Source organism: Phyllobates terribilis, unplaced genomic scaffold, assembly GCF_046119375.1.
Source record: "Phyllobates terribilis strain yellow unplaced genomic scaffold, ASM4611937v1 Scaffold_1__5_contigs__length_1240528914, whole genome shotgun sequence".
NCBI classification, from domain to species: domain Eukaryota; kingdom Metazoa; phylum Chordata; class Amphibia; order Anura; family Dendrobatidae; genus Phyllobates; species Phyllobates terribilis.
This window is the reverse complement of record NW_027362761.1, coordinates 845564521-845585526: the sequence shown is the minus strand read 5'-3', so window position 1 is coordinate 845585526 and position 21006 is coordinate 845564521.

Below are 21006 nucleotides of genomic sequence, written 5' to 3'. Positions count from 1 at the left end.
CTGGGACTTCTCCTGTTCTCCAAGAATTTTCAAAGATTATGGAGAGTGGTTCTAAAATTTCTTCTACGATCTCCTTCAGTACTCTGGGGTGTAATTCATCTGGACCTGGAGACTTGAACTCATTTATGTTAGTTAAATATTCCCTCACAATCTTTCTGTTTACAGATAACTTGGATTCCTCTATTCCTTTAAAAGGACATATCTTCAGCCTATCTGACGGATTGCGATACAGGGCCATGATTTTGGCTATAAAAGGGTCCCCTAGACCCCTACCACAAGATTTTTAAGAGAATAATATATGGTGTGCCAGGAGACTCTATGGAATGCTTTCTCAGCATCCAACGAGAGTATCTAATTACAAATTTTTAACTGCATCTAGCCCAGGCAATATTTTGGGCCTAGTAGCAGTGTCTGCTAGTCAGCAGAGTAACCACCGCCTGTAGATCTAATTACAAATTTTTAACTGCATCTAGCCCAGGAAATACTTTGGACCTAGTAGCAGTGTCTGCTAGTCAGTGGATTATCCCACCTGTTAAGCAAGCTACACCACCTGTAGTTTGGACACCTAATTTTTTCAAAGGAAATGCTTCGGGCCCCCGGGACACTCAGTAAAGAGCATCGGGGAGGCACCCCGAGGCACAGGGGCTGGGACTGGCGGTAGGACGCCTTGCGGTGGACCCCCAAGCTCGATTCTTATAAAAGCTTTTTAACTGCAGCAGCTTTAGTGGATGCTACTGGAGCTGGAATTCCCGCGGCTGCTGGCATCAGACTTGCCCTCCAATAGATCCTTGTAAAAGGATTTAAAGTGTACTCATTCAAATTACAGAGACAATTTAAATTAAAAAGCTTAGACCTGCCTCCACCGCAGGGGGGCTCGCTCGACCCACCAGCGGACAGGCACCAGTATTGGGAGAGGGGGGCTGGCCGTCAGGGTCCACCGCAGCTCTGGCACAAACCTGGCGACACGGAGGTCGCACGGGCAGGAATGGACTGGCCGTGTCAGCTTCGCACTTTTTTGGTTTTAGAAGGGCATGACATGCCTATATCTGTGTCTCCCCCTCCTTTTACTCCTCCACCTCTTTTCTTTTCGCATGACTATATGTACTTGTCACTTTTCCATGTGTTAGTTGTGTCTTCTGAGCAGTTTGTCAGGTTTTGGACACCTTTGAAGGTGATTTCTATGTGTTTCTATGTGTTTTTGTTTGCGGTGTTCGACGGTGTTCGACGGTGTTCGACGAACAGTTCGACGAATAGTTCGGCGAACATACGGGTGTTCGACGAACCAAACCGAACTCGAACACTACGGGGGTGGCTCAACTCTACTGCTGATACTCCTGCATGCGTGAATCCCTTTCTATGGCAGGAATTATTTCGGCAAATTTACTTTTGTACCGGGGATCTAAGAGTGTAGCAACCCAGTAGTCGGGATTACTTCGAATTCTGACAATCCGAGGGTCATGTTGCAGGTAGTGCAGCAAGAAGGCACTCATGTGTCTTGCGCATCCAGGAGGACCAAGTCCTTGTTGTGTTGGTAGCGAGGTAAGAATCATGCTTCCTTCCTCTGCCCTCTCTCCCCAACCTCGCACAACAGAAATGTGATCAAGGTCTCCCTCATCTGATGAGTCTTCCATGCCCATCGCCAGTTCGTCCTCCACTTCTTCCTCGGCTCCTGCACCTTCCTCAACAGTTTGGCTGCTACCATGCGCCCTGGTTAATCCCTCTCCCCCACCCTCCCATGCCTGCCGCCTTGGTGCTGCCGACCGTCTGGACCTTGGAGATGTTATCCGTTCCACATACGATTACTCCTCTACTTCCTCCACCTCCTCTTGTTCCACCACCTGACTCTGAATTCTGTTTAACGTGTGCTCCAGCATGTATATCACCGGAATAGTCATGCTGATAATGGCATCGTCAGCACTAAACATCTTCGTCGCCATTTCAAAACTGTGCAGAAGGGTGTGTGGCGCCCCTGAGGGTTCAGTCGCCACAGAGGAACTGCATCTCACCCAGAGGTGTGGTATCTCACCCTCAGGTAAGGAAGGAGTATGGCTCGGGACCCTAACACCTGCATCCAACACATTCCCGCAGCGGGGGTAGGGCGAGATTGCTCCTAAGGGAGAGCACAGTCCCAAGTCCGTAGATGGCGGGAGGGTCCTATGTAGTGGGTGTGGGTGGAGAAAGCAGCTTAGGGGAGCACATGACAGGGAGATTATAAATAAGAAGCCATCTTAGAAAGAGCAAGCCGGCCAGAGGAGGAGAAGTGATAGGAGCAGAGGCTCTGCATGAGCTCTGCTCTGGAGGTGGGTCTAGCCTGGGAGGCCCAGGACTGAAGGAGAGAAGAGAGGAGTGGGAGCAGGAAGGCTCCAGGAACCGAAGGGACCCTAGGGGTACGGGCCGTGCAGAAGGCCACCCGTACGCCCGCTGCTACCAGGAGGTAGAGGGGTCAGGCCAGATAAGTAGAACCGGTCCCTCAACTGGGGGAGAAACAGCAAGGCTAAACTAGAAACCAGAGGCTGCAGCATTTCATGTACTGCAGGCCATAGTCCACACGAGTCTCACTAAGAAGGTAGCCATATAGGACCCAGAGGACGGAACACACGTCGCCCGCCAAGGCCCAAGGATACCGGATAGAAGTGTCACTGGGTGTGAGGTGCAGGGAGAAGGCCAGAGAAAGGACACACAGAAGGGGTTCCTGCTAAGTACTCCGGAGCTATCTGGGGGTGGACTGAGCCCCTCACTGAGTACGCACAGCACGACGGGGGAGATTGCTCTGGTACCTGTAATCTGGACTGCAACAACTGTGAGTAAAGATCTTGGGACTGCATCACACGGACTCTGTGTTCATTACTGACTCCCTGCACTACAAAGACCATCATCCACCCACAATGCCCTGAAGCTACACTCTTCCTGTGCGGAGTGATAATACCATTGCTGCAAAACCACCAGCTTAAGAGGACTGTTCCGCAGCGGCGTCCCCTTTGGCCGCACCCCACAGGTGGCGTAGTCGGACATTATAAAAAACACATATACAAATTACCCTTGGATTGACAGCCCTGGGTCATGGACAGGGTCACCGCCACAGTGACTACAACCCCCAGCGTCTACCGGCCCGGCTCCGAGTACCCCACGGCCCAGGGGGCGCGTCAACTTCATAGGTCCCTGATCTGAGACCACTCCTGCAGCGTGATTTTCCCCACCTCTGGATCTCGTTGGCCCAGGCTATATGTCAGAATGTAAAGCACCAGGGCTTGTCGGTGCTGCCACAGTCGCTGCAACACGTGCAGAGTTGAATTCCACCGTGTCGGCACATCGCATTTCAGCCGGTGAACTGGCAGGCCCAACGACTTCTGTAGAGATGTAAGTCGTTGAGCTGCAGGATGCGAACGGCGGAAGTGAGCACACAGCGACCGTGCCCTCTGCAGAAGGCTATCTAGTCCGGAATAGTGGGCTAAAAATTGTTGGACAACAAGGTTCAACACGTGAGCCATACAAGGCACGTGTGTGACATTGCCCCGGCTATGGGCCGCACCCAGGTTTGCAGCATTGTCACACACGGCCTTCCCTGGTTGCAGGTCCAGTGGAGACAACCATTCATGAAACTGGGTCTTCAGAGCTGACCACAACTTCTCAGCTGTGTGGCTCACATTTCCCAGACATTTCAAAGTAAACACCGCCTGATGCCGTTGAGCCCTGCTGCCAGCATAGTAAGGAGGTGTGCAGGATTCCTTCTGCGCAGTTAGAAAGCAGGTGGCATTACCAGACAGGCTTTGGGTGCAGGTGGAGGACGGAGAGGAGGTTGAGGAGGCTGAAGCAGTGGAGGAACTTCTACATAAAGAGGATTGACGTACAACTCGTGGGGACGGCAAGACTTGGACAGCAGCCCCTTGTCCTGCTGTCACCATAGTTAGCCAGTGTCCAGTCAGCAACATGTAACGCCCCTGTCCATGCCTACTCGCCCAAGTGTCTGTGGTGAAATGCACCCTGTCACACACAGAGTTTCTCAAAGAAGCGGTGATGTTGTGTACGACATGCTGGTGGAGCGCAGGCACACCTTTTTTGAGAAGTAGTGCCGACTGGGCATCTGGTACTGGGGCACTGTGACGGACATAAGGTCTCGAAAATCCTCTGTGTCCACCTGGCGGAAAGGCAGCATTTCTGTAGCCAACAGCTTCAGATGGTGAAATTCAACCTCTTAGCTTTGTCATGGCTAGGAGGAAATGGTCTTTTACTTGTCCACATCTGAGGGACCGAGGGCTGGCTGTTGTGCTTAGACGGGGTTGAGTAGGGTGACCCCGGCAAACTTGCCGGTCTGTGAGGAAGATGCAGTCAGAAAAGTTAGGTTGCCTTGATCCAAAGGTGGTGCTCTCGATGTCAGAGAGCGCTCAACACCAGCTGGTGTTTCCACTTCCAAATGAAATGATGACCTGCCAATCACACTGGCTGTTGCGGGTAAAGAGGTGGCAGGTCTGCGTCCAAAAACAGGTGTGACTGCTGTCCCCCCAGTCACAGAGGATGAAGAGGCCGCGGGTGCACAAGATGGGGCAGATGGTGGTTGGCCCGGCCCGCTAGGCCGCATGGTAGCACAGTGAGCTTCCCACTGCAACTTATGCTTCATATCCATGTGACGGTTCATGCATGAAGTACTCAAACTATGGATTTTTTGGCCTCTACTTAGCTTTTGGTGACAAATATTACAGATAACACGAGTTGGGTCATCCTTTTCGATCAGAAAAAATGCCCAGGCTATGAAAGGCTTAGAGCCCATGCGACCTGAAGAGCAACTACGAATTGTGGTCAGAGGCAGAGATGTGGTTGAGGATGCAGTTGTTGACGTGCTTCCAGTACTCTGTCTCTGTCCAGGAAGGCGCAGCCTAACCTCATCGTCAATAGCATCTGTGACACCCAGCTGCGCTTGGTATCCCAGATCCTAGAAGAGTGCATTGATGGAATCCTCCACAAGAGGCCCCCATAAACATTCACACATCTCTACCTTCCACCTCAGACCAGCAGAGGGAGCCCGTTAGGGATATAAATAGGGAAGGTGGAGCTAGGCAGTTCAGTTCCTCTGAAGAGTTCCTGCAGTAGAGAAGCCTAAGAGAGGTCAGTCTGCATTGGAGCTCAGTCTAGTCTATAGAACTCAGTTAATAGTTCAGCAGTGGAGCATGAGGCTCCTGTTAGCTAGATTCAGGGAGCCAAGTTAGAGCTTAAGGTGTGCCGGAACCATAAGATCGGTGAAGCGCGGCAAGCTGCCGTTAGTGTGTATAGCCTAGTGAGGGCCCGAGTAGGCTGAAGGCGAGTGGAGAGTTAGTACATAGGGGGCAGAGGAGCTTAACCAGCTCACCCCAAAGCATTTACCGGACACCGGATCTGAGCTTACCGGGATCTCTATGACCCAGTAAGGCATTACCGGAATCCCTGGAGAACTACAAGTCCCAGGACCGCTAAGGTGCTGATATGTAACAGAGCCAGGAGACGCTTAGGCCCCGCATACTGGGAGCGTGAACTCCAAGACAAGGCCCTACCACAAGGTCAGCCAGCGCAGGACAGAGACTAAGTTAGGCCTAGCTCCAGGCAGGTCAGAAACTTGCTATGTAGAGGCAAGAAACAGGAGGCCCTACATCCGCTCATTGGGGAGGATCCCGATATGCACCCTTCACCCTACAGTGCTCCAGGATGTGCCTGAATTTCCACCAGTAAAAGGTACTGAAGTGACTTCCGTGTCCGTTCCCGTTCTTGCTCTGACCCAGCTGGGTCTCGCCTGTCCTGCATTCCCCCTGCATACGCTTCCCTGAGGCCTAGCTCCACCTGTGGGGAGCTATACCATAGTGCTGCCTTATCACCGGCCACAGTGGACTGCTGCAGCGCTGGTGCTTCTCACCAGATACCACAGGTGGCGTCACAAACTCTTAGAAAATTAACAATTATCCACCCTTTTAAATAGTGACCCCAGGGTACGGGCCCGGGAGCCGACCACCGTGACATCCCCAAGGCCAGGCAAAGGCCCGGGTACCGAGTGATATGACTGTGGGTTGAGAGTAAGTGGGATCTCCAACCTCGTCATCCTCACCCTGTGTGTTCTCACACCCGTCATCCTCAGAGCCAACCTCTTCCTGCCCTGACCGAAAAGTCAAGTTGTCGCCCCAATCAGGTATTTGAGTCTCATCATTGTCTCCACCAACAGGAGTTACAGTTTGGGAACGAGGGTCTACATTATGCTCAGAACCGTATTCTTCTGGTCCTGGATCCGACTCATAAAGATTCTGGGCATCAGTGCAGATCATTTCCTCGTCTGGATTAACAGAAGCTCTGGAGCTGACCTCCGTTTCCCAGGCTATAGTATGAGTAAACAGCTGTGCAGACTCAACCATCTGTGTTACCCCATACTCAGACGGGCAGCTGGAGACTTGGGAGCTGTGAGGAAGCAAGTGCAATTGGGGCGACACCTCTGAGGACTGGAGTATTTGTGATGTTGAAGTTGAGGTGGAGGAGAGCCCACTTGAAGGAGCTCTTGATATCTGTTGAAGCACCTGCTGTTTTTGTGCCTCATCTGGAATTTGTAGCGATGAGCGTGTCCGTAAGAAAGGGATCATATCACATTGTCCACGAAAAGAAGTAGACATCTTAGTTTGGCTGGAAGATGGTCTTTCTTCTGCAGATGTTACTCCCCCCCCACCGCGGGGGGGGCTCAACCCACCAGCTGACAGGCACCAGTATTGGGAGAGGGGGGCTGGCCGTCAGGGTCCACCGCGGCTCAGGCACAAACCCGGCGACACAGAGTTCGCAAGGGCAGGAACGGACTGGCCATGTCAGCTTCGCACTCCAGCGTAGTCCCTCTGCCCGCTCGAGCCCGTAACCTCAAAGGGATGCGCAAGCGGCTTTTCTTCCCAGGGCTGTTCCCCACCCCGCAGGAACGTGAGGGAGCTCAGGTCGGCCTTCCACTGTACTCCCTTACCTCCCTCGTCATCTTTCCTTCTTCCGCTCTCAATCTAACCTCTCGGCTCTGTGGTGTCCGCTCTCCCTCCAGCTCTCTCCTTCTCACAGGTGGACTACCGCGTGTATTCACACTGTGGCGAATCTTTTGGGCCCAGGCATAAGAAGTTGTTGAGGTAATGGATAATATGTGCCCCCTTAGAAACGTCCATTACAACCCATTCGAGGAAGCAACTAAACACCTCAAATAGTGAGCAGGATCTGGAGCACCCCATGGGCAAACAGCGATCTATGTAGTATGCTCCTTCCCAGAAGCAGCCCAATTGGTGGACACTATTCAGAGGCACAGGTAGTAAGTAACCGTAACGCTGCATCAATGTCTGTTTTGGCCATTAGGGTGACCCTTCCCAACTTCTTGATCCGCCTGATTGCCTTGTCAAAGGATGTACAGTATATACTACTGTACTTGGTTGCGCTTCGATGTTGTCATTTACTGACCTGCCCCTTGGATATGACAAATGGTGGATTAGTCAGAATGTATTGGGTTCCGTTTTTGGCACAACTCACAACGGGGATACCACTACGTCTTGTAAGGAAAGTGTTCTGAATGGAACCGCCATTCTACCTAAAGATATTTCTTTTTTTCATTTTCTTGTCACGACGTCTGGGTGTTGGTAGGCTGATTTTAGATTTTTACTCCAGCCTTTCTTGATTTTAGAAGGGCATGACATGCCTATATCTGTGTCTCCCCCTCCTTTTACTCCTCCACCTCTTTTCTTTTCGCATGACTATATGTACTTGTCACTTTTCCATGTGTTATTTGTGTCTTCTGAGCAGTTTGTCAGCTTTTGGACAACTTTGAAGTGTTTTCTATGTGTTTTCTATGTGTTTCTATGTGTTTTTGTTTGCCTGCCATTGGTTTTAACGGTGTTCGAAGGTGTTTGACGAACAGTTCAATGAACAGTTCAGCGAACATACGGGTGTTCGACGAACCGAACTGAACTCGAATACTATGGGGGTGGCTCAACACTAGTCACCACCAGGTTCCGGCCATTGTCACACACGACCATGCCTGACTGTAGGTTCAGTGGTGTGAGCCCCAGATCTGCCTGCTCTTTCAGAGCTGTCCACAACTCTTCAGCATTGTGCGGTATGTCAACTAAGCCTATTATCTTCAGCACAGCCTGTTGCCGCTTGGCCGAGGCAGTGCTGCATTGCTTCCAACTTGTGACTAATGTGGTCATTTCGCAGATGGAGGCTGAAGAGGAGGAGGAGCCTGAGGAGGATGAGGTGCAGGAGCTGTAGACCATGGGGGCAACCCTGATTGACCTAGGCCCCGCAATCCTTGGCGTCGGAAGAACGTGTTCTGTCCCAAGGTCCGACTGGGTCCCTGCTTCCACTATGTTAACCCAGTGTGCCGTCAGCGAGATGTACCATCCCTGCCCACAAGCACTTGTCCACGTGTCCGTGGTTAGGTGAACTTTCCCGGTAACTGCGTTGTTGAGGGCACGGCTAATATTTTGGGACACATGCTTGTGTAATGCAAGAACGGCACACCGGGAGAAATAGTGGCGGCTGGGGACCGAGTACCGAGGGACGGCCGCCACAATCAGGTTGCGGAATGCTTCCATCTCCACAAGCTTAAAAGGCAACATTTCGAGCGCAAGCAGTTGTGAAATGTGAGAATTTAGTAGTGTGGCCTGTGGGGTGTTGGCTGCATATTTGCGCTTGCGTTCCAAGGACTGGGGTATGGACAACTGGACGCTGTGCTGGGAGAAGGACATGGACATGTTTCCTGATGCTGCTACTTGAGAGTGTGCAATGACAGGTGCAGGACAGGAGGCATCTTCACATGCACTATGGACAGGGGATTGGCTTGCATGCACAACAATGGAAGAAGCAATGATGCCACCTGCAGACACTGTTCCTGGACCCTGGGGTTCAGCCCACAAAGTCGGGTGCTTTGCTGCCATGTGCCTGATCATGCTGGTGTGGTCAGGCTGGTCGTTTTGCCACCCCTGCTGATGCTGGCCTGGTAGGTGGTGCAAATGGCCTTTTTGGGGTTATCGGCCGAGTCTTTAAAAAACAACCAGACTCGGGAAGACCAAACAGTTGTACTGGCAGCTTCCTTCGTGTTGGGGTTACGGGGAACAGTTGCCGTCATTCTGTCTGCGGCCACCACACTGCTTCTTCCTGCCTGTTGGGGTGCTCTCCCTCCCTCCCCCTGTGTGCTGCTGTCCTCACTCTGCATGTCCTCTTGCCAGGTTGGGTCAGTTACTATATCATCCACCACCTCGTCTTCCACTTCCGCACCCTGGTCCTCCTCTTGACTTTCTGGCAATTGTGTCTCATCATCGTCCACCTCTTGTGACACTTTCCCACTATCGCCTTCGTGTGACCGTGGCTGCTCAAATATTTGGGCATCGCTACACGCGATCTCCTCTTACCCCGCTTCAAGTGGACCGGGCGATGGGCCCGAATCTATAAATGGAAAAGTGAACAGCTCTTCAGAGTGTCCAAGTGTGGGATCAGTTGTCTCCAGGCACTCGGCATGGTGGGAGGAAGAAGGATCAGGGTAATGAATATGCAGTTCAGACTCACGGCTACTGAGACTTGACCGTGTGGTAGGCAGGGTGGTGGTGGTGGTGGTGGCTAAGTGACTGAATGCATTATACACTATCCAACCAACAACCTTTTGACACTGCTCTGGGTTCAATAGTGGTGTGCTGCGGTCCCCTAGGAATTGGGACAGGAAGGTCAGGCGAGAAGATGTGGGTGTTTTTTGTGGCACAATTTCGGCTTGCCCACGGCCTTGTCCTCGGCCTCTGCATGCACCATCACCATCACGTCCAGTTCCCCGTCCCTTGCCATGTGCCTTGCCCATTTTAAATGGACGACAGTATCTTCCACGCTCACTACAAATGACTGAGTTTTGAGCGAACTTATATGTGATCAGTGTGACGGAGAAAACAGAGTTTTAAATACCTGGCCTGTAGGAAAGTAGTTTGAGCAGCAAACTGGTGTGAATTGCTTCACTGACACACTGAAAGAAATTTTTAATGGAGGCCAGAAAATGGCAGTATTTTCTGACAACGTATATGTGATCCGTGTGACGGAGAAAACAGAGTTTTGAATACCTGGCCTGTAGATAAGTAGTTTGAACTGCAAACTGTTGTGAATTGCTTCACTGACACACTGAAGGAAATTTTTAATGGAGGCCAGAAATGGCAGTATTTTCTGACAACGTATATGTCATCCATGTGACGGAGAAAACACAGTTTTAAATAGCTGGATTTCTAGCGCTGTAATATGGAAAGGACCTGGTTGTATTCTGCAGTGCCAACAAGCAAATGGCAGAGAAAAACGGTGTTCTCTGGATTGCTTTTTAAGCAAGTAATGAGGATTAAGATCCAAAAAAAGTATTCCTGGCCCCTGAGACCTGGGCCTTTGTACAGAAATATCTAACAGCAGCAAAAGGCAGAATTGGAATGGAGCCTCTTGTTCTATATGCACTGCAGTCTGCTATATACCCTGCCTGCCTGCCTATATATACAGCCTACCTGATATCTCTGCAGATGGATTAGTTAGTCCTCAAAAGGACTGTTTGTTAAGATGGATGTGTGCAATGTCCAGTTTTTCTCCCTACACTACCTAATACACAAGCAAATCTCTCCCTGATGAGGCAGCACTTCTCCCTACTCTGCCTGATTCCGGAGTGACTGTGACGCGCACAGTGGCGCCAGGTCTGATATAGACCTGATGACACTGTGCTGCCATCCAATCACTGTAATGCCACAACCACCATGGCTGTGGCATTACAATGAGTGGCAGGAAATCCCTGCATGTTGATTGTCGCTCTAAAGAGAGCCAAACATGCAGGGAGGGAACCCGAGCTCCCGCCGAGTAACCCCAGAAATACTCGGCGAGCGCCCAGCATCTCGAGCAGTGAGATTCTCGGGTGAGTACCGAGCAGTAGCGAGCATGCTCGCTCATCACTAGTTAAAAGTTGACCAGCAATTTCTCATTTTTACAACAAAACTTGCAAAACCATTTTTTTAGGGACCACATCCCATTTGAAGTGACTTTGAGGGGCCTTTATGACAGAAAATACCCAAAAGTGACACCATTCTAAAAACTGCACCCCTCAAGGTGCTCAAAACCAAATTCAAGAAGTTTATTAACCCTTCACGTGCTTCATAGGAATTTTTGCAATGGGGATGAAAAAAATGAACATTTAACTTTTTTCACAAAAATGTTATTTTAGAATCCAATTTTTTTTTTTTGCAGGGGTAACAGGAAAAAATGGACTCCTAAATTTGTTGTACAATTTCCCCTGAGCATGCAGATCCCCCATATGTGGGGAAAATCACTGTTTGGGAGCACGGCAGGGCTCAGAAGGGAAGGAGCACCATTTGACTTTTTGAATGTAAAATTTGCTTGAATAATTATCGGACGCCATGTTGCGTTTGGAGAGCCCCTGATGTGCCTAAACAGTAGAAACCCCCCACAAGTGACACCATTTTGGAAACTAGACCCCTCACGGAACTTATGTAGATGTATGGTGAACACCTTGAACCCCCAGGTGCTTCACTGAAGTTTATAACATGGAGTCGTGAAAATAAAATTTTCACATTTTTCTCACAAAAATGTTTTTCAGCCCCCAGTTTTGCACCTACATAAGGGTAACAGGAGAAATTGCACCATGCAACTTGCTGTGCACTCTCTCTGAGATTGTGGTGAGCACTCTTAAACCCCAGAAGTTTAGAACATGAAGCCGTGAAAATAAAAAAATCTAACTTTTTCCACAAAAATGATCTTTTAGCCACAATTTTTTTAGTTTCACAAGGGTAAGAGGAGAAAATGGAACCTAAAAACTGTTGTGCAATTTCTCCTGAGTACGCCAATACCCCATATGTGGGGAAAATACACTGTTTGGGCACACATCAGAGTTCAGAAGGGAAGGAGCACTGTGTGACTTTTTAACGCAAAATTGGCTGGAATCAAGAGCCTAAATAGTGGAAACCCCCCACAATTGACTTCATTTTGGAAACTTAACCCCTCAAGGATTTTATCAAGGGGTATAGTGTACATTTTGAACCCAGAGGTACAACAGAATTCGATAACATTAAGTCATCATATTGAATAAGTTGTGATTAGTCTTGAGCACAAGTGCTTGCTACTTGAGTTTGCATCGGGTACTCGGGTAAGCACCATGTATCACAGGTGCTTGAGTGACATGCTCGAGTCCCTGCCCCGCATGTTTAACGGTTGTTAGACACCCAAAAAAAAAAACATGTGGGGATTGCTTGAGCATGACAGGGGATCCCAGCAACGTTTTTTTTGGCCACAAAGAATATGGGGCAGTGACTCGAGCATGTCACTCGAACACCCACGATAATCAGTGCATACACGAGCACCCGATGCAAACTCAAGTAGCGAACACTTGCGCTCAACACTGGTCACCATATAATCATTATTTTTTTTTTATTTACTTTTCAAAAAATCCAAACCCTAATGCCAAACCTAATACAACCCCAACCCCAACACTAACCCTAGCCCATCCCTAATCCTAGCCCATTCCTAATCCTAGCCCAACCCTAACCCTAACCCCAACCCTAACCACAACCCAACCCTAACCCTACCCCAACCCCAACCGTAGCCCAACCCTAACCATAGCCCCAACACTAACCCTACCCCAACCCTAACCATAGCCCCAACACTAACCCTACCCCAACCCTAACCCTAGCCCAAACCTAACTCTAGCCCAAACCCTAACCCTAGCCCAAACCTAACCCTAGCCCAAACCTAACCCTAGCCCAACCCTAACCCTTGCCCAACCCTAACCCAACCCAACCCTAACCGTAGCCCAACACTAACTCTAGCCCAACCCTAGCCCTAGCCCCAACCCTAACCCTACCCCAACCCTAGCCCAACCCTAACCCCAACCCTGCCCTAACCCTAGCCCAACCCTAACCCTAGCCCAACCCGAACCCTAACACAACCCTAACCCCAACCCCAATTAACCCCAACCCTAGCACAAACCTAACCCTAGAGCTTATTTTTTTACACCGTTCCTCGTGTGGTATAAGTAATTAGATGACTTTTTTCTTTGAGTCAGTGTGATTACAGCGATACCAGATTCATATCGGGTTTTTATGATTGACAGCTGCCACACATTAAAAGATGCTTTTTTTTCAAATTCTAGTTTTTGCATCACTATATTTTGAGAGCTATAATTTTTCCATATTTTGGCCAACAGTCATGTGACAGCTTGTTTTTTGCGGGAAAAGTTTACGCTTTTATTGGTACCATTTTCGGGCATGTGACATTTTTTGATCGCTTTATATTCCGATTTTTGTGAGGCAGAATAAACAAAAAACAGCAATTCCGGAATTGTTTTTATGGGGTTTTTTTTATGCCGTTCCGCATGTGGTAAAATTGATAAGGCAGCTTTATTCTTCGGGTAAGTACATTTACAGCGGTACTGCATTTATATTGTTTTTATATGTTTCGGCGCTTTTACACAATAAAAACTATTTTCTAGAAAAAATAATTTTTTTGTATCGCTTTATTCTGAGAGCTATAACTTTTTTATTTTTCGGATGATGGAGCTGTATGGCAGCTTGTTTTTTGCGGGACAAGATGACATTTTCAGCGGTACCATTTTTATTTACATTTGTCTTTTTGATCGCGTGTTATTCCATTTTTTGTTTGGCGATATGATAAAGCATTGTTTTTTGCTTCTATTTTTATTCATTTTTTTTTACCATGTTCCCTAAAGGGGTTAACTAGTGACACAGTTTTATGGGTCAGGTCATTTCAGACATGGCGATATTAAATATGTGTACTTTTATTGGTTTATTTTTTTTCATATTAAATATTATGGGTTCAATATATTTTTATTTTTTGGGGATTATTTTTTTCATTTTTTTTATATTTTCAGAATTTTTTATTTCACTTTTCTACTTTTTTTTTACTCTTACACATTGTCCCACTATGGGACTTTCACTTTTTGCAGCCTGTTCGGCTGCATGGCATAGAGAACAGCTGCTCCCTATGCCATGCAGCCTGTAAGCGCTGCACACAGGGGAGACATTACTTTGGTCATGCACTGCGCATGACCAAAGTAACATCCTGCCTCCTGGTCACCCGGATGTTGTCATGACAACATCGGGTCATCATGACAACATCCGGAAGCCACTGCAGACATCGCTGAACGCCGGCAGGAGAGGTGAGTATAGCAATCACCTCCCACCTTGCCACCGCAATGCTGCGATCAACTTCGATCGCAGCATTGCGAGGGTTAATGTGCAGGGAGCGGTGCGGGATTGATCCCTGCACATAGCACCGGGTGTCAGCCATGACAATCAGCTGACACCCGGCGGCGATCGCCCTGCACCGCTTGTGTGCGGGCGCGACCGCCGCACGCGTAATAGTACGTAGCTGGTCCATAAGTCCCAGGGCGCAGCTACGTACTATTACTGACCTTGTCGGAAATGGGTTAAATTGTTATTGTTTTTTTTTCTAAATTTTCTCAGGTGTTGTACTCTCTGCATACCCTATAAGTGTATAGCAGACCCGCTCCTTTCTAATGGGAACATGTTGTTACTGAGGCCCACCTCTATGTGTCTTTAAATTGTTATTTGAGTTTTTCCAAAATTTTGGCAGTCTTTGTGCTCACTGCATACCCTATAATTGTATAGCAGACCCGCTCCTTTCTAATGGGAACATGGTGTTACTGAGGCCTACCTCTATGTGTCTTTAAATAGTTATTGGGGTTTTTCCTAAATTTTGGCAGCCCTTGCAGTCACTGCATACGCAATAACAGTATAGGATACCCACTCGTTAATAATGGGAACAAGAAAGCATAGCCGGCTGATGGCTCTCTAACAATAGTGAGGGACAACTACTGGCCCTTTAAGAATAGTAAGGGCCACTTGATGGCCCTATATAAATAGGCTTTGTGACATTCAGAGTCCCTCTTTCATAAATTAAATAGGATGTGGCTAAATAAGGTAGTAAAATGTTAAAATGACATTTACCGGTGAATGTACTGTATTTTCATCGTTGAAAGCAATGCAAAAGTGCAAAAACGCATCAAAAACGCTATGTGTGAACATAGCCCATGGTGTGGAGGAGCATTTTTGTTTTAGGCTATTTATTTTGCCTTAGATACAAGTCATTACCCTGGAAAGGATGTTCCTGAACATTTTTATCAGGAAATTCCATTTTGGTTTCGTTTTTGTTTGTTTTATTGTGAGTCCATAAAAGTGGCGTAATACTCTGACAATATTGTTGACAGCAGTGACTTGGGAGTCAGAGATGCTTCCAGGGGTCTTCTCCATGCTGTTCCCATGTCACTTGAGCATTGTTCCTATCGATTTGGACAGTTTTTAGGCCCTCTGCAAACCAACCGGGGAGCCACCGGAAAAATGCTCTAGTTTCCAATAGACTTACATTGGACTCGTTGCTCGGATCGAGCACTCAAGCATTCCAATTTGCTCGATTCGAACAACAAGTACCCGAGCATTTTAGTGTTAGCCCATCACTAGTCTTTAGGCTTTCGATGTCTATGGTTGACTATTTTAATTGTATTTATTAAAAGTTATCTTTTAGATTTAGGGTTTCTGTCGTAATACACAGCTGTCATGTGCCCCTCACAGCCGTGGGTTGATCTGAGGCTGTTAACCAGCTAAATGCCACTGTTAATCACTGACATCTGCATTTATGGTGCGGTAGCAGGATGTGTGTCCAAGTCCCGCCCATTGATGCCCCTGTCACGTGATCGCGGGGCACCCATGAGTTGTCATGACATTTGGGGGGTCTGCAGAAGGCCCGTGGTCATCATTTATAGGAGATTGTTTTTTCTGCTATACATAGCAGGGCTGTAAAAAAAAAAAGTAAAAAAGAAAGTTTTAACCCCTTTAAAGCCTGGGGCGCACTGAATCGGGCACATGTCAGCTGATTTATACAGCTGACCTGTGCCCGCAACAGCCGCGGGTGGAATCGTGATCCAGCCACGGCTGTTAACCAGTTAAATGCCTCTGTCAATCTGTCATCGCCGCACAAGAAGCGCGGCATTAGCTCCGCCCATCGGTGACCCCGGCACATGATCGGGGGTCACCAATTCGTGGGCATGACAACCCGGGGCCTGCAGCAGACCCCTGTGGTTGTCATGTAAAGATTGCTATGAGTGCCACCTAGTGGTCGGCGCTCATAGCACATGAGCATTTCTACTGCATACAGGCAATCTCCTCACCGCCTGTATGCAGTAGAAGCAATCAGACAACTGCTGCTTCTAGTTTCCTCTGGAGACTATTGAAGAATGCAGAAAGTGTAAAAAAAGTGTTTTTAAAAATATTAAAAAAATAAAAAAATATAAAACTTTAAATCACCCCCCTTTCGCCCCATTCAAAATAAAATAATAATAAAAAAAACACATACACATATTTGGTATCGCCGCGTTCTGAATTGCCTGATCTATCAACATAAAAAAATTATTAATACAATCGGTAAACAGAATAACGAGAAAAAAATTCTAAACGCCAGAATTACATTTTTTTGGTCACTGCAACATTGCAATAAAATGCAATAACAGGCAATCAAAACATCGGATCTACCCCAAAATGGTATCAATAAAAGTGTCAGCTCAGCGCCCAAAAAATAAGCCCTCACCCGGCCCCGGATCCAAAAAAATGGAGATGCTCGGAAAATGGCGCCATTTTTTTTTTTAAGGAAACTTTGGATTTTTTTTTCACCACTTAAATAAAAAAGAACCTGTACATGTTTGGTATCTACAATCTCGGAATGACCTGGAGACTAAGAATGGCAGGTCAGCTTTAGCATTCAGTAAATGTGGTAAAAAAACAACAACTGTGGTATTGCACTTTTTTTGCAATTTCTCCACACTTGGAATTTTTTTCCCATACACGATATGGTAAAACCAGTAATGTCGTTCAAAAGTACAACTTGTCCCGCAAAAAATAAGACCTCACACGGCCATATTGACCAAAAAATAAAAACGCTATGGCTCTGGGAACAAGGGGAGAAAAAAACGAAAGAGGAAAATCCCAAGGTCCTTAAGGGGTTAAAAAAAATAAAAAAAAAAAACACAAAAGTTCAAATTGCTCTACTTTTGTCCCATTCAAAATAAAACAAAAAAAAATACACATTTTGTATCACTCTGTTTGATCTTTGAAAATATAAAGTAAATTAATCAGATTGGTAAATGGCTTAATTAGAAAAATATTGAAATGCAAGAATTACATTTTTGTGACCACATGCAATATTGCAATAACAGGTGATCAAAACATCGTATGTACCCCAAAATGGTCTCAATAAAAACGTCAGTTCAGGGTGTAAAAAATAAGCTCTCACCCAGCCCCAGATCCCGAAATTTGGAGACGCTGAGGTTCTCAGAAAATGGCGACATAAGGACTTCTTTTTTCTTACAAATTTCAGATTTTTTTTCACCACTTAAATAAAAAAGAACCTATACATGTCTGGTATCTATACATGTTTGGTATCTCATACTGACTTGGGGAATCATATTGCTGGGTCAGTTTTAGCATTTAGTGAATATGGTAAATAAGAAACCCCAAAAACAATTGTGGAATTGCACTTTATTTGCAATTTTACTGCACTTGAATTTCATTTCCCATTTTCCAGAATGCTATATAGTTAAATTAATGGAGTCATTCAAAAGTACAACTCATCCCACAAAAAACAAGCCCTTATACAGCTATATTGATGGAAAAAAAAATATGGCTCTGGAAAGAAGGGGAGCAAAAATGAAGGCACAAAAATGGAAAATCGCAAGTTGGTGAAAGGGTTAAACCCAGAACCCCAGCAGTGCAAACTACTGAGCCACCATGCTGCCCAAGGAATGATGTCCTAACTGTAGGGTAGGGCATTATGGTAAAGCCCGCGTGACAAGTCAAACTGACATAGCCCCTTCTCTGATGCTTCTACAGTATGGGAAATGGTTGTTTTTTTTCCTTTGCAAACTGCAAATCAAATCTCAAATTGTTCGAATTTCCATGAAACTGAGAATTTCAAGAAATTTAACTTGATCTCAATCTTCTGCATAGTGATTTCCTCATCTCTAGTACCGACATCTCAGCCAATGTGTGTAAACTAAGGTCTATCAGTTCAAAGACTGCAAGTAAAATTGTACGTCACATACAAGGTTAAGGTACCTTAAACCATGTCTACACAAACCATCAGAAGACGTTTGCATGGAATTGGGCTATGAATCAGACATCCTCCTAAAGTTGTTTCATTGACCTCTGAAAGGCTATCATGGTGCAGAGCAAGACAGCAATGCAGGTGGAAATAGAGTTCAATCCTCCGCTTTTGCCATGGATGTAATAATATTCTTCTGGAGACCATGTCAGCAACCCTATCAAAATGGCCTCTTGCACCACCATAGCCTGCAACGTCTATGAAATTTTCTCTCATCGAGCACATTTGAAATGTCATTGGTAGGCAATTGCAAAGGAAGCTGTCAGCAGCGGATGTTGATGATTTATGTGGTTGAGTTCATTCAGCATGGCAGCATATCCCTCATACAACCATTAATAAGGGTCCTTTCACACTGATCTTTGTACCACGTTCATTCGTCCCATTGAGGCTTACGTCCAAACCCCCAGCAAAACGGAATTCGGGCATATGCGCCGATGGGGTCATTGACTATAATAGTGCTGATGGAGTCCACGTGTGCCCTGTTGTGCATCATTTTCGGTCATATACGTCTAATGAAGGGGGACACTCAGACATAGTAGACTGCATTTCAGTGTCCGTCTCCGGTAGGTGTACATGCCAAAAATGATGTGCGACAGAGCACACGTTGACTCCGCCAGCACCATTATAGTCAATGGCTCTGTTGTGCATACACCCGAATCCCGTTTTGTGAGTTCAGATGGGACCAAGGAACACTGGACAAAGTGTAGTGTGAAAGCACCTTAACCTCACTGATAGTATACAAGGCATATAAGTGCGAGTATTTCTCTGCGTAGTGCTCATACTCAATACTGAATAAATCAAGCTGCTTTGAAAATGTTGTTTTCAGTTTTTCATCATTTTATTTTTGTGTCCAGTTTTATTACAGTTTTTCATTATATCATGAACATGTCTATTGATCATGTAATTTTCCTTCTTGGTGTTGTTTTTGTATGTTTGTGCATTGTTTTGTTTATTTACTTATAGTATTTTATTTGCCATAGCTTAATTTTTCAAACTACAAAACATAGCCCCATACATTTTAGCCTTCTCTGCCTCACTTTACAGCTTTGGCACCTACAGGACATGATATTTTGCAAATGTAACAATCTTTTGCTTTTATAAAGAATGGGTCAAGCATGCCTTCAGGGGCACAGTCAGACCAAGCCTCATCTGTCACAGCTGTTCTCTGTGCAGTATGACCATATGGGGCTCAGCAGTTTAGCTTGAAATTCTGATGGAAGAAACTAGTGATGTGCACTGAGTGTATCTTGAAAAGAATATTGTCGGGATTCAAACTACTGTATGCTGTATATCTCTGCAGTGTCAAATCACAGAAACGTGAATTTAGACACTTTATCTTTCTTATTACTTTATAGCATCATTCACTTAATAAAGTAAATATACATATTTTATACAAATGGGGAAGTAGAATTTAGAGGCAGACATACACTCACATATTTCTTTTACTATTCAAGTTTTTTGGTTTAGCATCCTTTAACTTCTATCATGTTTGTGATTGTGTCATTTCAAGGTGACAGTTTTGCTGCTTGCATATTAGCTAGAGATGAGCAAATTTATTTGCATGGAATTTAATTCTACTTGAATATTACAAAAATCTGCATTCTAGAAAATACTGATTTTTTGCAATTTGCTCCACGCAAATTCAGCAAAATTGCAAACAGCTGTGGCTGCCATCTTGCTTAACAGTAGAGGGTCAGAAAACGGAAAACAAAATATGTATATACAATAACCTCATCACTCCCATCTCCGGTTGCCCCTGCGCTCCCTGCTTGCTTTTGCATCAAGCAGGACTTCACTATGCATGCTCTGGGGCCAGAAGTCCCAGCCCATAGTGAACATTGGATACTGTAGGTGGGACCAGAAGTCCCAGCCTACAGTGAACACAAAGATACAACTCGAAATAGAAGCCTCTCTGCTCTGATCAGCAGAGAGACAGGATGCTGCTTGAGTGACTGACTGTGTAAGGTTCTGTGTGTGTGCTCTGCCAAAAAGCCTCTATGTGTGTACTCTGCACCCATCTCTCTTGGAGTACTCTGCCAAAAAGCCTGTGTGGGTGTACTCCGCAAAACAACCTCTGTAGGTGTACTCTGCAAAACAGCCTCTGTGGGTAAACTCTGAAAAACAGCCTAGTGTTTTTTTTTTGCTTGTTTCTTTTTTCATTTTGCAAGGCCCCAAAACATTGTGAATGGCAAATAGAACTTACAAACTGCGGTTGAACATAACAATGGGTTGGTGCGGCTGGAATAATTCTCTATTCAGCCAAAAGGTAAGGACAAGTCCTGTTGGATCCATGTCTGGTTTATTTTAATGAATGTGAGCTCTCCCACATTGGTTGTGGACTGGCGAATGTGTAGCCACATGCTCTTCCATGATGTTGCAGAATCGCTGCCTCTTGCTAATACAGACCATATCAGAAGGTGGTGCTGAATGTTTTGGCTTGCTGAGGAAAGTTTTCCACATTTCAGCCATGCTAACCCTCCCTTCCGAGGTGGTGGTGCTCCAGTTACATTGGTGACTTCCTCTTCTGCCTTGTGCTTCCACTGTGCCCCCACTGTCAGGAGAAAATGCCGTCAGTAATAAGTCCACCAGCGTACACTTGTATTACCACATTTTCCAATCACGCTCCAGTAACAGAAGTAAGGATGGCACATAGTTCTTGTAGTGGGGATCCAGCAAGGTGGCCACCCCGTAATCAGTACTGGTAACATTCTGGGCAACTTGGTGGCAGTTGTGTAGGCATCGCAGAATGTATTCGCTCACGTGTGCCAGACTGCCCAGAGGCAATGGCAGGCTGTCTTCAGTGGGAGGTGTATCGCCTGTATCCCCCCAGCC